The sequence below is a fragment of the Ruditapes philippinarum genome, unplaced genomic scaffold (assembly GCF_026571515.1).
Source record: "Ruditapes philippinarum isolate M1 unplaced genomic scaffold, ASM2657151v2 ctg4299_1_1_1_1, whole genome shotgun sequence".
Classification (NCBI taxonomy): domain Eukaryota; kingdom Metazoa; phylum Mollusca; class Bivalvia; order Venerida; family Veneridae; genus Ruditapes; species Ruditapes philippinarum.
Genome location: NW_026860286.1, coordinates 40,038 through 56,140, shown reverse-complemented (window position 1 = coordinate 56,140; position 16,103 = coordinate 40,038).

The window sequence follows — 16,103 nt, the reverse complement described above, 5'->3', positions numbered from 1 at the left end:
TAATTCTTAGTAAATTTTAATTTAGCTTCAATGCTTAATCTTCATCAATTTCTCGCAGAAAGATGGCGAATGTTTATCAACATTTTATCATGCCGCTGTGATACGGTTAGAACAAAGAAATCATGCACTGATCGCGCTGGTGTCATAAGAATCTCACGGCGTGAGAGTTACTAACTAAATAGAGTTGCCGACCACAAAATACTCTCCTTCCACCTACGGTTTAATACACCTAAAAGATCAACAAGTCCAACTTCTCAATCCAAACAACTTTATCTTCGATGAAAGTATTATTTTTGCGGGACATTTTATTCTGTGAACGCGTCAATGTTAATAATATTCCATTTTTGTTTCAGAGTGGAAATGAGAGCATGAAGATAAGGAAATATCATGAATTTACACTTTTGAATTAAAATTGTTCATTAAATATAGCTTTATACCATTTAAAATAGAAAGTAAAGTTAAATAAACACAGTTGTTGGTATGCTATTTACCGTTTCAATAATTGCTTTCTCGCAGTAAACATGTTGCATTCATTACACAGTAATTGTAAAATACATCACATTATACATTAGTCGTATTCTTTGAACGAACATTTTATAATGCCTATTTATTATGCTTCCAAAACCTAAACTAAGGTCTTCAAACGGCAATTAGTTTAAAACAAGGATATAAATCTGTTAGCCTTATGCATGGTCTTCGAAGTTATAAAACAATATAATTTGTCAAATATATTTGTTAAAAGTTGACTAAAGAAATAGGTAGCTTACGTAGGGTTTAACGTCGTACCTACATATGAGGTCATAAGGCTTGGTAACTTAGATTGAAACATTTTCGGTACGTAAATTATATTATTCAGTTTAGAAAAAATGATTACGTAAGTTTGTTAAAACGCACGTAATGCATAGTCAATATATAATGTATATTCCTTAATAAGATTGATATAAATTTCAATTAAAAATACTATAAGTTGAAGGCAATTTATAAAATAAAAATATTATTCTTGTTATCATAGCACATATATTTAAATTAAATTATAATTTTGCTTCAGGATCCTAAAAAACCTTAAAATATTTTGTTTGTTTAGTGGCGTTTGTGTCATCAAGAAAGTTTGTGTAAAATTTATGTGTTCCCTTTACCCTATTGCATTTAGCTTATTGTATTGTAGTTCCAAATTGTTGTGGTTTTATTATTTATTTTTTTCAATATATAATTGTGTATGAAAATATAAATAGTAAATAATAATGATTATCACTGTGACAATGAAAATATTGATAATTATCATATTGTATGGTATTCACTGAGATGATCAAAAACGGTAACACAATTTAATTTGATACATGTATATATATTATAATATTAAAATTATAATGTATGTGCAATATGTGTCCGTGTGTGTCTCAGCACAGTTAATATGCATACACATGTACCAAATTGTATTGAACATTTTGTTGTGTATCATATTCTAAGTGTGAGAAACAGGATCCAATATGACATATTTCTATAAACCAGATAAAACAATCATCTAGATCAATTTTATATCTCTAAATTATTTTTTACCAAATACATTTATAAACTTAATCATTAGAAACTCATACACATTTAATTCAAGATATTTATTTTATAAGAATATCAGAAATGATACATTTCTCATACACGTCTATGAAAAATTGATTTAATGCATAATACTTGTGTAATATGCAGTCAACTTTTAATATTAAATTTGCTTAATTTACAAAAGTTTTGTTCTTAGTTTTAGCAAACGTTTTTTGTTGTTGTTTTTTGTTTGTTTGTTTTTTCCCAATTTATTAATAAAACAGGAAAACAGCAAGGCCATAGCAATTTTCATATCAAAATAAATTGTGAACCTGGAGATAGTTTCCATATAAAAAGAGAAAACAAAAAGTCATCGGAAGTAATCATGATTACCCTTTGTAAAAACAATGTTATTTAATCCATATGTTGTTTCAAAGTTACAGTCATCCTAAGAAATTGCAGTTAAGGATTTAAAGATGAAGATGTTAAGAAGTTATTGCAATTCAATTAATATCAGACAAAGGATATTTGCGCTGGATAATATACTTTTTAAAAGACGAGAACAAAATAAATATTTTATAAATCTTTATTTTATGATATGATGTAGAAATTCTCAAAATATTACATTGACTAAAAATACACCGATGTGCGTGTTTAAGAGGTCTCGTGTTGGTTTTTATTGCAATGCAGCAACATAATTTATGAAATGATTAGTGTAACGTGGTCACAGGAATCTCATAATCTATAATTACAGTTGATAGTCAACTAAAATTAGTTTTCATTCAAATATCACGCAACATGTATCGGGCGCAAAACCATAAAATTATATTGTGTTGCTCGTCAAGGACAGAACGCGTGCATTTCTCTAAAGGAGTCCGATAGTTTAATTATTTTCAAGTATTTTTACAAAAAATCACAAACAAAAAAATTCTTAAAGTTTCAAAAATATTTTTTTAGAACCAATTTTATTTGCAGAATGTTTTAATGCAATGCATTCAATCCATTATGAAGCGTATTGATATGGAATTAACCTGCATTTAACAATTTAAAAAAAAATGTTATTAGATGATATGAAATATTTTTCCAGTAACCAGTTCCTTTTTAAATTTTTTGTTTGCAATTTGTAGAAATAAACAAATTGAACGGTATAGAACTATAGATTATCACGAAATTATCCTTTTATATGCGGCTTGGGTACAAAACCCGTTGGTTGTGTCCTTAAGTAGGAATCTCTAAATTCAATATCAATATGATATTTTTACCAATTATTTGATATATTTACAAAAAACAATTTAAGAGTGTGTCTGTAACCGTACATGTTCCTTATTTTTAAATAAATTTTGTATAAACAAATTATTCTATCCTTTTTTAAGTTAGTTTAATATCAGATATACATTTTGATTGGTTGGTATATCACAATGTCATCCTTTACTCTTATATAGCGGGAGCCGGTATATACAGAAAAAGTAAAACACCGAAGGCAAATAAAATTATGGCATACTTAAATGTAGCCTGCAAATGTAACTTTAAATTTTGAAATGTATGTGCATACACCAAAATAACGGTATTTAGGTTTAAACGGTAAAGTAAGCGTTTTTATTTTTAAGTGTTTGTCCAAATCATAAATATTTAAAAGTGAAAAAGATAGTATTAAATCATGGCCTGTAAATTAAAAAAGACCATGGTGACTTCTTTAAACGATACACTATGCTAATCCTGAGTATTATATTTTAATCACAGAAATGTATTGAAATTAATGAATTTTTTACCGAATATGTCTACTTTGAATAAAAAAAAATGATTAAACTATAAGCTATGTATGAGAAACTTTCGTTCGCTATTACAGGTCAAGTAAAGTTTGTATTTTCTAAAAACAAATAATACTGCTAGTGTTTAATAGCTTTTTATAATTATTTATACTGTGACCCCCTATAGTATTAGGATTTTATATATAACATATCTACTGTAACTGCGGTCCAACAATGTTTATTATACTTCGAAGCAAATGCCAATATTTTCTAAAATCCAATTCGAGCAAAGTATCTCTATAAAACGGCAGTTGAAATTAAGCAGACACGTTATAACAGCACAACATACATAATATAATAATATTGACGCGATACATTTTGATTTGTCTATATATATAATATCAAAGACACCAAAACAATGACATAAAGATATCATCTATCTTAACTTTTGAAAGCGTGTGGAGGAAATAGCTCATTTTAATAAAGGCAAATTGATTCTTACAAACTTAAATGCTAACTTGTACTTTATTTGAAAAACAGTTTGTTACGGTTCTCCTCAACAACAATGTTTAGCATGAATAAAAAGATTAAAAATTTTAGTCAATTTGACTGCATCTAATTGGAAAATACACAAAAATAAATTGCTGGTAGTTGAATTTATATCATTTGGCTAGTTAGTTATGTGTCAAAATTTGGATTTTGAAACATGACATTGAGGTAAATTCTAAAATTAATGAAGTCTATGTAGAAACAAACCATAAAATGAAATATATAGAATCAGACCATCTTATTAAATCTAAATGAAAACATGTTTCATTTCAATTTGCAAATTGTTTGTTCTCCACTATTTGCAAACAGTGTTCGTCGAACATTTTACATCCAAGTTAATCTCAGAAACAAGCTCATAATTAAAACATGAACGAAATTTCAACTTAACGTTTTCAAAATCTTATTGTCGATTATTCAATAAACTGTGACATAAAATGCCTATTTTATCATAGATTGGGACATTTGTGTTTAAAATATGTCAAACATATACATGCACATTGTGTTAACATTGCGTTAACTGGAATGCAGGTATTAGGTACCCGCAATCCAGAGCATACCCATTGATTGGCTCATTTCTCCTGGGGTTTACTTATAGTGACGGCAGAGAAAGGGACAGCGATAGAAATATCATATTCAGATGCTCATTCATTGGTTATTTTTTTCTGGGGTTTCATATTGTGACAACAGGGAACGTGTTTTTTTATGTTTGACTATGATACAAAAGATAAGATTAGTAAACACTCTGAAAGCTGATTTATACTCGGTGGTTACGCCTCTTCGTACAAATCAGATAGCCTCGTATTTCGATGCTCTTTTTATAACTTATATTTAACATACACGATTATTCTAACAGTGAGGAGAGAAAATATGATCGTTAGGGATTTAAAAGAAATTAAATTTATATTGTAATTGTATCATTATATGATTCTTACGATTATTACTACGTTATTCCTTGACATAGATACAATAATTAATGTAATTGTCGAGGTTTTACAGGACGGAACTAAAGATTCAGTAAGAACATATTACATTTCAAAATGATTTTTATTTTACTGTTCTTTTTTGTCTTTTTATCACTAGTCATATGATTTAATTAAAATTAGTTTTTTTATGTTACATTTTTTGCGTTGTTTCACTCATGCCAATAACTATGTGATATGTTTTCTTGTTTTTTACCATTTAATGACATGAATTTATATACCGAAATAAAGTATTATTGTATTTACAACAATAACTATACCTCGTCCTTAACTGTCCTGTTTCGTCCCGTACCCAGCTCTGTTCCGTGTCGTTATGTGTTGCTGGTTTGAGCTTGGTTGGCGGGGTTCCGTTGTGGAATGTCGCCTTTCATAGTTTAGACATTACAGTCCGATGAAATATGTTTGTGATATATGTATTTCAACAAAAATCATAAAAAAGCTTACAGTGCAATCTTATTCAAGGATAACATGCGTAATGTAAAAGTACTGCGTGCAACTCTAAATGTCTCAATCTCTTTTAATATAATTGAATATTTTGATTCCATTTTTTTCATTCAACAATCAATGTTAGATTCTGAAATGAAGACAACAAATAAACGTTGAGATAAACAAATCAGTTTGAGCAGGAAGAGACACATATTAAAATAAACCATCTCTTGAGATTTCAAAAATGATTTCATTCAATTTCGTGAAATTATAGCACATGTTGGAATTCAATTCAAATTTTCAATTTTTACTTCTATCATGTTATTGGTGTTTTAATCAGACTGAACTTACACTAACATAACTCAATAACACAAAACGCATGCTCAACATCGAAGTGTGCGTCACTAGAACGATCTTAAAGATTGAAAGGAATTTAATTGTGGATTTATTTTCGTAAGATTTAGTTTTTTTTTTAGATCAGATCAAAATTGATCTTATAATGCGTTCCAGAATAAAAAAGGAAATTCCAGATGTCCTTTTTCCGGGGGTCGATCTGAAGCCACTTTTTCAGTAACAAATTTACATGCAGAGAGAATTACATGGTGATACTAGAGAGATAGGGGAATAATTCCCCTATCTTTTAAACCTCCGACGAAACGCATTGTACCTGTCCGTTCTGTGGATAATATTCCACGAGTTAATTTTCTAAGGACAGTTGTGTTGGAAATCGTTGTTCGGAGTAATTTGATAAATACGCATAGAAGAATATTTCTCTTACTTTTTAATGGGTCAATATAGCTGTCATTTATGCGGATTACAAAAGCATTTTAAATAAATAGCAGTCAGTCAATATCTTTTAAATATGAAATAGAAGGGTAAAAAATTAACGCAAACTGATTTGTTTTTGTTACATGTTTTCATAATTTTGTTCAAGAATACATAGTAGTGAAAAAATACATTCAATAATAATTCTCTTACATATAAAAAATAATATAATATTGGCTATATAAAACTGATGATATTTATCTGTTAAATTTTTCATCGTATTCTTAAGATCATACATATATTTATAAAATAATCATACACGTTTGATTCTTTAAGTTAAATAGTTTATTAATTGTACAATTGTACATTTATGAATAAATTTTTATCCGTATAAGTTTTCTTTAACTGAAGTGTAACATATGTATCTTATTTCACTGGTGTCGTAACTACTGTCGTCAATATGCATATTAAAGATAAATAAGAAGAGAGCTGGTGAAATATTTATTTTCATATCACTCGATGAAATAAATCACGTAATTACATAAAAAAACCTTTGTATCCCTTTTCATTATATTCTTAAATATCCTTAATATAAATTCTGAAATATTGAGAAATATTGATGACATAAAAAATAGTTTATTTTCCTTGTTTTATTGAAAGGACTGCAGTGAAACATATTTCCGTTTTTCACTGGTGTCTTTTCGGACTACATTCTTCTTAACTCAGTCAAATTACAAAGTTAAAGGGAAAGTCATTCAAATTTTAGTGTCAAACGAAAGAAAAAGATGAATAATAAACAAAAAAAGTGAAGTTTATTTTCTATAAATACAGGATTGATTTCATATTGTGGCATGAAAAAGCTGATATTTCACTCGTCGCGAAATATCTATTTTCACACAACAAGAACTTAAACATGGCCTTTTTATGCCCCATTTATCTCCTTTTTTGATTCATCTCCTTTTTTGAGCGAATCTTAAAAAAAGTATATTTATTCATTATTAGTACGATACATGTGTAATCTATTGTTCAAGATATATAGGTTAATTGCTTAAAATAAAACAACAACAAAAATAAATAAGCAAAACACAATGGCATGAATTTTGTCAGGCAATAAATAGCATTATCCTTCACATCAAATAGTCTAGGTATAGTATGATATCTTGTTGATTTCTTCTATAAGTCTGTTTCTTCACATTAATGATCCTTTATCTGAAAAAAAAAGTATTGAAACAACATTAAACTGTTTTATAATAACTTGGTATTACCTTCATCATTATCATTAGTTTTAGTGGTCACAAGAAAATTTAATCAATAAGAAAGTAACTTTCATTAGATGATTTCATAGCTTATATCTTTCATTCATATAATATATACGGATTGTATAATACAAATTTTCTTCACATTTTCCCTGTCTTAAAGTAGTTTTTATATATCTTTTCTGCACTATAATGAATCGATTATAAGAACAAATTTCACAACACGCTGTTATAGCATAATATAAAGCAAAGTAGTAAGGAAATAACCCCGCCTTTTCTAATATTTCTAGCCAATAAACCAGAAAGATCTATTACAGCTGAGATAAGAGTGGACTCATGCCACAGGCGGTCAACTGCGAAATCATTCAATGTTAATTGGCAACCTTAAGTTCATGACCTCGTTTGAATTGTTTACATGTATCTGCAATTTGTATCATTTCAACATGGCATATAAAAATACGAGTTCAGGCGTATTGATATATTATTTTCTTCAAATGTTTCATTATAGATACAAACAAAACCCATTTAGATAAATTTTATTCTAAATATTTTAATGATATCGTTATAATTATTTCATTCGTTATAATTATTTCATTCGTATGTATTTGATTTAGGGGTATAATATCGATTTTTTACAATCTGCACATATAAAGAATATGTTTCCAAATTATGTTCAATTTTTAAACAAATGATACCGATTTTTGCTCATTTTTTTAATTTCTTCCTCCAAAAGAAAGTGCAATTCGTTTTCTTTATTGGTCTCAATATAATCGATAATCGACAGAGAAGTGATATACAAATATACATTATTTATTAACCGCGACGCTTTAAGATGTTCACATTATATTCTTAATCTTATTACAAATACTAATACAAATATAAACACCGCACTACAAAGTAAAGATAAACATTATTCACCTTAACTGAAAAATTGAAATAAATACCTTGGATTTGCATCTGATAATCACATAATCTTTCGCTCAATTAAAGTGCAATCCTTTTGATTATAAAATAATAACACCCTACCACATTCTAACAAATTTATATATTGTACTTCTGTACACCAATTTTTCAATGGCGGGGAGATAGCGTTAAAGCCCGTTAAATTCGTTCCAGATAGTAAATAACCCGTCAGGAAAGTTTCATTAGCTCATTATACAAGTTACACCTAAGTGATTATACGAGACTATTACCGCGCTAGACGTAAAGGTAGCGATTCCATCTAACATAAGAACATAAGAATAGTTCAATGATTGTGGTAGGAACGGAATAATGGGTATTTAACAAGAACTTTTTGCAAAGATCATGTATCTATGTGTATATTTTACGGAACTCTTATTCTGTTTTTTAAAAATGTTTTTATTTAGTTAACATAAAAAACAAGTCGCTATCAGATAAATAGCATTTTTTCTAGATTTCTAAAAAATGATGCAAACTGACCCCCCGCGAGAAATAGCTAAAGAAAATACACGCATGTACCGCCGTTTTTACATTCATAGCTTTAATAAAATATACAAATGTACTAGTAACGTTAACCATGAAACAGAGCAACCCGTTTAACTGTCCGCATGTATAACTATTTGACGAATAAGATAACTATTTGACGAATAAGATCAAACCATATACTGTACATAGTAGAGTGAAACCAACAACGTGTTGCGCATTACAAAAAATACGAGTGGTACAAACAAATTACGTTCTATCGTATTTTTTATTGCTAAGAGGCTGTTCAATATGCTTAGACATAACAAACAAGCAGAATTCATTTACTGTCGCTAACCCTAATAAGAACCATAAACTACTTAACCAAGAAATACGCTTCAATATATACTGTTCAAAACTTTCAAAGCTTATTTTCAAATTCATGTTCTAGATACCCCGGAAGCGCATTAATAACAGGTATGTAATACGATGACATGTAATGTTCATCGGGCTGCAGTTTGGCCCAAACCGAATAGAAAACTAAAATGTGATTCAGTACATAACTATTACCATACTACAATAAACTATATCTATTTAACTTCGTTATAATAAAAGAAATTTATCAATCATCTTTACCCAAGTTAGATACATTAACGATTGCCGCATGTAATTTGACATAAACGTATCGTCGGCCACGCTGCAGAATATCAAGGGTACCCAAAAGTTTTATTGCGAGGCTTATGGTTTTTATGAATATGAATCCTGTCAGCAAGAAATGACATATATAGGTTTATATGTATAAAGATGATATCAGGCTTCCCAAGATAAATCTAATACACTGATAAATACATATTTGTATTTTGATATATACTCATTATTTGTATAATATGTTTGTATACATGCATTAAATGCAATAAAATAATGATGCTTAAACTAAATACATATTTGTAACTATGCAACATATGCAAATTGTCTTAAAAATACATAAAAATATCTCTATCCCCGTCGAATGTACAATGCCTGTCATGCAGCGGAATATCATGGATACCCCGGAGTATTATAGCGAGGCTCATGGCCTCTACACAATGAACCGTTGTAAGCAAGAAATCACATACATGTACAAATGTATAAGGATGGCAGCAGGCTACCCGACATTAAACTTATACAGAGTCAATACCACGACAAATCCCTCGGAAACTGTGGAAGTTATCATATATATCAATCTCTTCCATTATCGTGTGTTACATGAAAGCATTAAATGTTCCAATATCACAAAAATAATTTAGATATTGAATATTCTGACAGTTGAAAAAGATATTTTGTCAACTGTAAAGTTTGTCTTTTTCTAAAGAATTAATTTACCTAAACTATATAATGAAGTAATGAGAGCTTGGGTCAGCTTTGAACCATTTATGTAAACAAAATATGTTGATATAGTATTAATTTTAAAGGGTGATTGCATGGACTTGCTTTTTTCCGTTAAATAGCAAAACAGAATAAGAAAATTTATACTAAACATAGTCAAAAGGTACCAATTCTGTGTTCTTAAAGAATAAGAACGTCATTAAATCTTAAATTGGAGTAAGTACATGTTCATAATATAAAAATCAAAACAACGCATTCTACTAACTTCGACTTTGACACGAAATGAATAGCATACTAAATACCATCGTTCAAATGACTTTTAAATCAACAATACTATATGTAAACTGAAAAATGCTTTCAATACCGAAAAGGTTTATAAAACCTAATATATATGCGAGTACGATAATTAGAAAAAAGACAAATAAAAAAACTAAAAGAAAAAGACGCCTTGATGGTGTATCACTGTTTAACTCGTTTAGTATCCCTAATTTACTCATTGGCCAATTAACTGAAAAACAAAACGTTTTTAGGACGAAAACGGATCTCCAGTAGAGAGACCTTTACTATTAGAACGAACAACCACATTGCTAGAATACTTTGGAACGTATTAAGCGTTTTTGTCGTTCAAAACAGAAATAAACAATTCAAAGATAAAATATCAAAAGCCATTTTAAGAATACGTGACCCAATATGCATATATCATGCTATAATTACCGCTTTCTGAAATATTTAAAACTTATTGAAACAAAGTAACAATAATCAGAATGTCTGATGGCTATGGTATTTTATTAAGGATGTCCAGAGAGTGCTGGAAATCAATTTTTATTTACTTTCCAAATCTGTATTCAAATATCATTCATAAACAGAAAATGTGACAGAGAAATTCAGTTATTTTATATATTACTTCATAATCATTATCATGTGTTGACATATAAGCGAGCACGTTATCAATATAAGATCAATATGCACGTGCCAATTTGCGTACTGATCACTTCTGACAAACATATTGCAAAAGTCTGTGTATTATATGTGCAAATTATATTTGCCTTCTAACATATGTGGGGGTCGAATTATATCAATGGGATTATTATGCAGCCCTTTAGATTAGAGCTTAATTAATATAACGTTTATTTTTATTGACTGATTGACATTATATGAACATCACTAATAAGCTTTTCTTTTGTTAATAAGAAGTGTGCGCTAAATAATTGAATCGTAATAAATTTAATCTAATTTCAGAATGCTGATTGATTGTTTTCTGTCAGTATACATACATAGTTCTCATGTGCTAGTCACCAATTTTTGTGTAATAAATGTACACATGTATATTACTTTTAACATACCTTCTTATATGTCTGCGACATTTTGGTTGTTAATGCATATTCAACAACCATCACATATTGACTTCTGACATGTCACTGGATAGAATTATGCTAATTAAAATATGCAGCCCTAAATATAATTATTATTGGACATATTTATAACGTTTATTGCCTAATTTAATTTATTTTACAAGGTTAGCTTTTAAAAAAGCTAGTAGCGACTCGCTTCGTATTTTTTTTCCATGTAAAAATGACAGTTCTGTTAGCTGAAGAGACTTCAGCGAACATCAAAATAAAAGCGACATAAAGTTATGGAAGCCAGTTTCACTCTGTTTAACAAAGAGGAATATGAGTATATATGAAAATGCATGTAAACAGATAGAATGAAGTCCCTATGTCTATGCACATTTACTATATGGCCTTTTGACCTTGACCAAATAAATGTTAGATAGGTAGAATTCATAAAGATGTCTCTTTATACCAAGTTAAGTTGTAATATGATATTTTAGTATTGGAATGAGTGACAGACACAAGTCCTAAGTAAACATAAGTTGTCAATTAATTCAGCCAGAAAAGCCGGGATCCTATTAAAAATATAGGGATCCCGGGAATTAACCAGTCTTAGATGCTTTTCAGATAAGCCAGGATCCTATTAAAACATATAGGGATCCAAGGAATTGGCCAGTTCAAGAATATAGTTTTCAGAAAAGCTGTGATCGCATTAAAACATAAAGGGATCCCGGGATTTGACCAATTCAAGAATGTAGTCTTTGAGTTTTCCAATTAATTAGGCATATAATTATAAGTATTTGATTTTTTAAGTTTGTTGATAAATAGCTCTAAATATATTTATATCCAAAGTTTAATTAATTTAACGTTCATTACATACAATAAAAAAACTTAACGTTTAATGGCCTTTCATTACGACAATAATCAACACAAATATAGTTTATAAGTTTTTCCTCTATATCTTATACGATCCCGGATCCCGGCCAGTAAATATATACACTTAATACTGGAAAGGATAAATTGACCGGAAAAAAGGAAAAACTTAAGAAAAAAATGCACAGAACCAGGTGTACACTTATGTTAATTAACCAACAGAGAAAACAGGTGAAATCGCTAAATCAAAAGTCAGTGTAAATATGATTTATTGAAAAGAATTCATGAAAACAAACATTTTTAATCATCATAATATCTTTGCGCTCAAAACAATACTTGCTGCTTTTTAAATATGGCGTGAAAATTGAAGGTTTTTTGACGCTATGTAAGATTAAATTTGATTGGCTAAATAATTTTGGATCCTAACCCTGAAAGATAAATTTTTATAGAAAGCTGGAAGCCAAGCTTCGATTAAATTTTTGGATGGATTCGGAGTTTTAGGTTGTTTCTCAATAAAATCCTAACGTAATACCGGCTCGCCGTGGCGAGCCGGCATCAGCAGTAGTAGGCCGTACCTATGATAATCAGAAGAAGTGCTGTTTTGTTAAGCACCTCCTGTAAGTAAATTAATCTATAACGAAAGGTCTGTAATACAATTAATAATTATGTCGGTGTTATTTGTATATCAGACATAAAAGAAACATATATATGTCATAATATATTTATTTTTCATTTTCTTTACTTAATTTTTTATAACATCCAAGGGTGATATGTAGCAAATAATAAATTCTAATATCTTAAACTTTAATTTTAGTAAGAGGAACCGTACTATAAGCCGATATACCAGAGGGATTACTTACGATAAATCGTGCATTATTAAACTTTATTATATGATCTTAATATAGCTGCAGTCTCATTGGTCCAAAAGTAGTTGACAAAACCTTTTATCGAATCATAATCACTGGGTGTAGTGTAATATTCACTGGCTGAATTGGATTTTCCCAGTCTAAAAATAGATTGAGAATGATTCAATGACCATATATCGTAGACTGTTAATTACGCGTGCTTTTAAAAAAGAAATGTTGCGTTTTGTTCTTTATGGTAATTTTCTTGATTAAAATATCATTACTTTACTATTATACATGAAGTTAAAAGATTCACCGCAATGATGAGTATAAACATGAATTAGTTTTGTATGCTCAGCATTCACAATAGTGTAGCCAAAAGCTACTTAATTCTTAGATAATTTTGTTTGTGCAGCTTTAGCGTAGCCGTTGAACGTTGAACGTCACAATTAAAAAAAATGTTAATGAACTGAAACCATTTTAGCTTTTCGGAACTTTTTGTTGGTGTGTGTTTTAGTTACTGTGGTGCTATAGATTAACAAAACAATGACATTGGTAAACTGATGAAATGTTCCTCGCTTAATATATTGTTACTATATTTTTACAAAATATCGTGATCTTTAAAATGTTAAATGGCAAATATGACATATTTTCACGGTCATTGAAAGTCATGCGTTATCATTTCCTAAATCCTCAATGTTTTTTCCTTAAGTAAATTAGATATTTTTATTGATAGAACATATAACTTATAGTTTTTCGTCATGTTTGTGATAGTTATAATTACTATGTACAATACTGAATTATGCAGTATGGGTACAAAGCTGTCAAATCTATAATAGGCGAGGTGCTAGTTTTACGTCTATAACTCAGACTTGGCACTAAATAAGAGGTTTTCAACTTTATGAAAATAGTTAAGGCGTAGCATTACCGCTCGCCTTTTAATGATTACACAAACAATCTCAATTATGCCTCACTTTGATTCTCTTCTTTACCTTGAATATTTTACAGTTAAAGAAGAAAAATAATTTGGCAAAAGAGCCTGGTTTGGAACATTATGGGAGTAGAGCTCGTGTCTCCAATTTTGTCGTACGCACATTGAAATATTTTTAAGGACAAGTTATCCTTTACCTTGATCAAGTGACATCCTGTATTTTGAGAATATCATGTACTCGTGCATGTATCAATGTTGGGACAGCATCATAATTTGGGAAAGTTTTACGGACTCTTCGGAACTAAAAATTTAACGCCCTCGCAATATGTTTTATAACGCTTTTTCCATTAAGTTAATGTACATATTTTTCACTTTGCTCTATCAAGATAAAATAATCTGATTTAACCTGATTTCATGACTCATTATAAAAGTGTTCAAAATTAAAAGATATTCTATCATACCATATTCATACAAGTAAAATTGAAACTTACTTAAATGATATCAGGAAACGAAAAAAAAACATCATTAATTTTATCACCGAGGTAAGAGCTATTTTGAACAGCGTTTAGAAAAATAAAATCTAAGACTAATTTCAAACAAAACGCATGCAAAAAACAGGATCACAATCTTCATTTTGGAAAATTGAAAAGCCATGTAAAATTAATTCAGTAAATTAAGTTTCATAGGTACCTTAATTATGTAGCATCGAGTTTTATTTTGCGTGATCATTCAATTGACTACTGACGTTGTAAACCAAAACATGTACCGATTGTGCAGTGAAACTTTTTGTCCAACCAAATCAGTTGATCTGTTATCTAATGATTAAAAAGAAATTAATATAACATATATTTTCCTCACTAATTTTCAGTACTTGATTGATCGTTACATAGGTTATTATTCATTGCGCTTATCTTGATTTCCTGAACGACTTTTGAAAATATTTTAACTAAAGGAATTTTTTTAAAGTTTAGTTTAAATTAAGTAACTGTAAGTTTTACATGTTATTATACATTTTCAACATAATTATAATGTTTAATGTATATAATTAACTTAACGTTTTATTTTGCCGTCTAAAGCTATTCCAATTAACGGAACGCGTCAATAAGTGTTTAAGATTTTAATACTTTGTTGTTTAACGTTTGATGATTAATTCTAACGCGACCCGCATTTTTCCCTATTGAACATAGAAGAACAGAAAGTGTGTGTTATTTTGCAACAGATGCACAGTTTGACGTTCTATATTTAGAGACGTGACGTAATCATTATACACGTGACGTAACCACTTAAAATCCGACTCGCTGAAAATAAGTATGGAAACAAATCAGTCGCAAATTTGCTTAACTATCAAGTACGGCAACATTTATTTGTTGATGTCGTGTTAGAATTGAAATAATATTTCCAAATCAGTGATTGTATCGCTTGATAACATCACTGTTTGTCGTTCGGATGCGCATCATTATATCACTCGGGCTACGCCCTCGTGATATAATTCCTCGCATCCGAACTCCAAACAGTGATGTTATTGAGCGATAAATTACTGTTAGGGATATATTATTTCTTAAATAAAGTATGAATAAAAATGCACAAATATTTTGTAACTTTGAAATCAAAAAGGCATTAATATTTAAAAATATTCATATCTTTATGGTCGAAAAAAGCTATTGTTTTTTAAATGTGACTTTTCATTTATATTAAAACAAATACGTTTCGAAAGTTGTGAAATTATTAGGATAGACTGTAAGGTATAAACTATATGGTAAAATGAGGTTCAAAATGGCTTTGTGATAGCAAAACGAGATATTGCCACAGTTAACGCAATTATAGTAAATCACCAGAGGGTCATTTGCGAAAAAGAAATCACAAGTATACATATTATAAAAGATTTTTTATAAGATATAGCTATATACACATACAATAAAACAGTCATCAATTTTAAAACTTGAGGAATGTTCAAATCAAGGTTCACAAAAGATAAAATATGTTTCTTTCTTCACATTTAATAGATCTTATCGTTTTTAGAGTAACAACCGCGAGTTTCGCGAGTGAAAACCGTACTGGTCCGTACTGATTCGTAGTCCA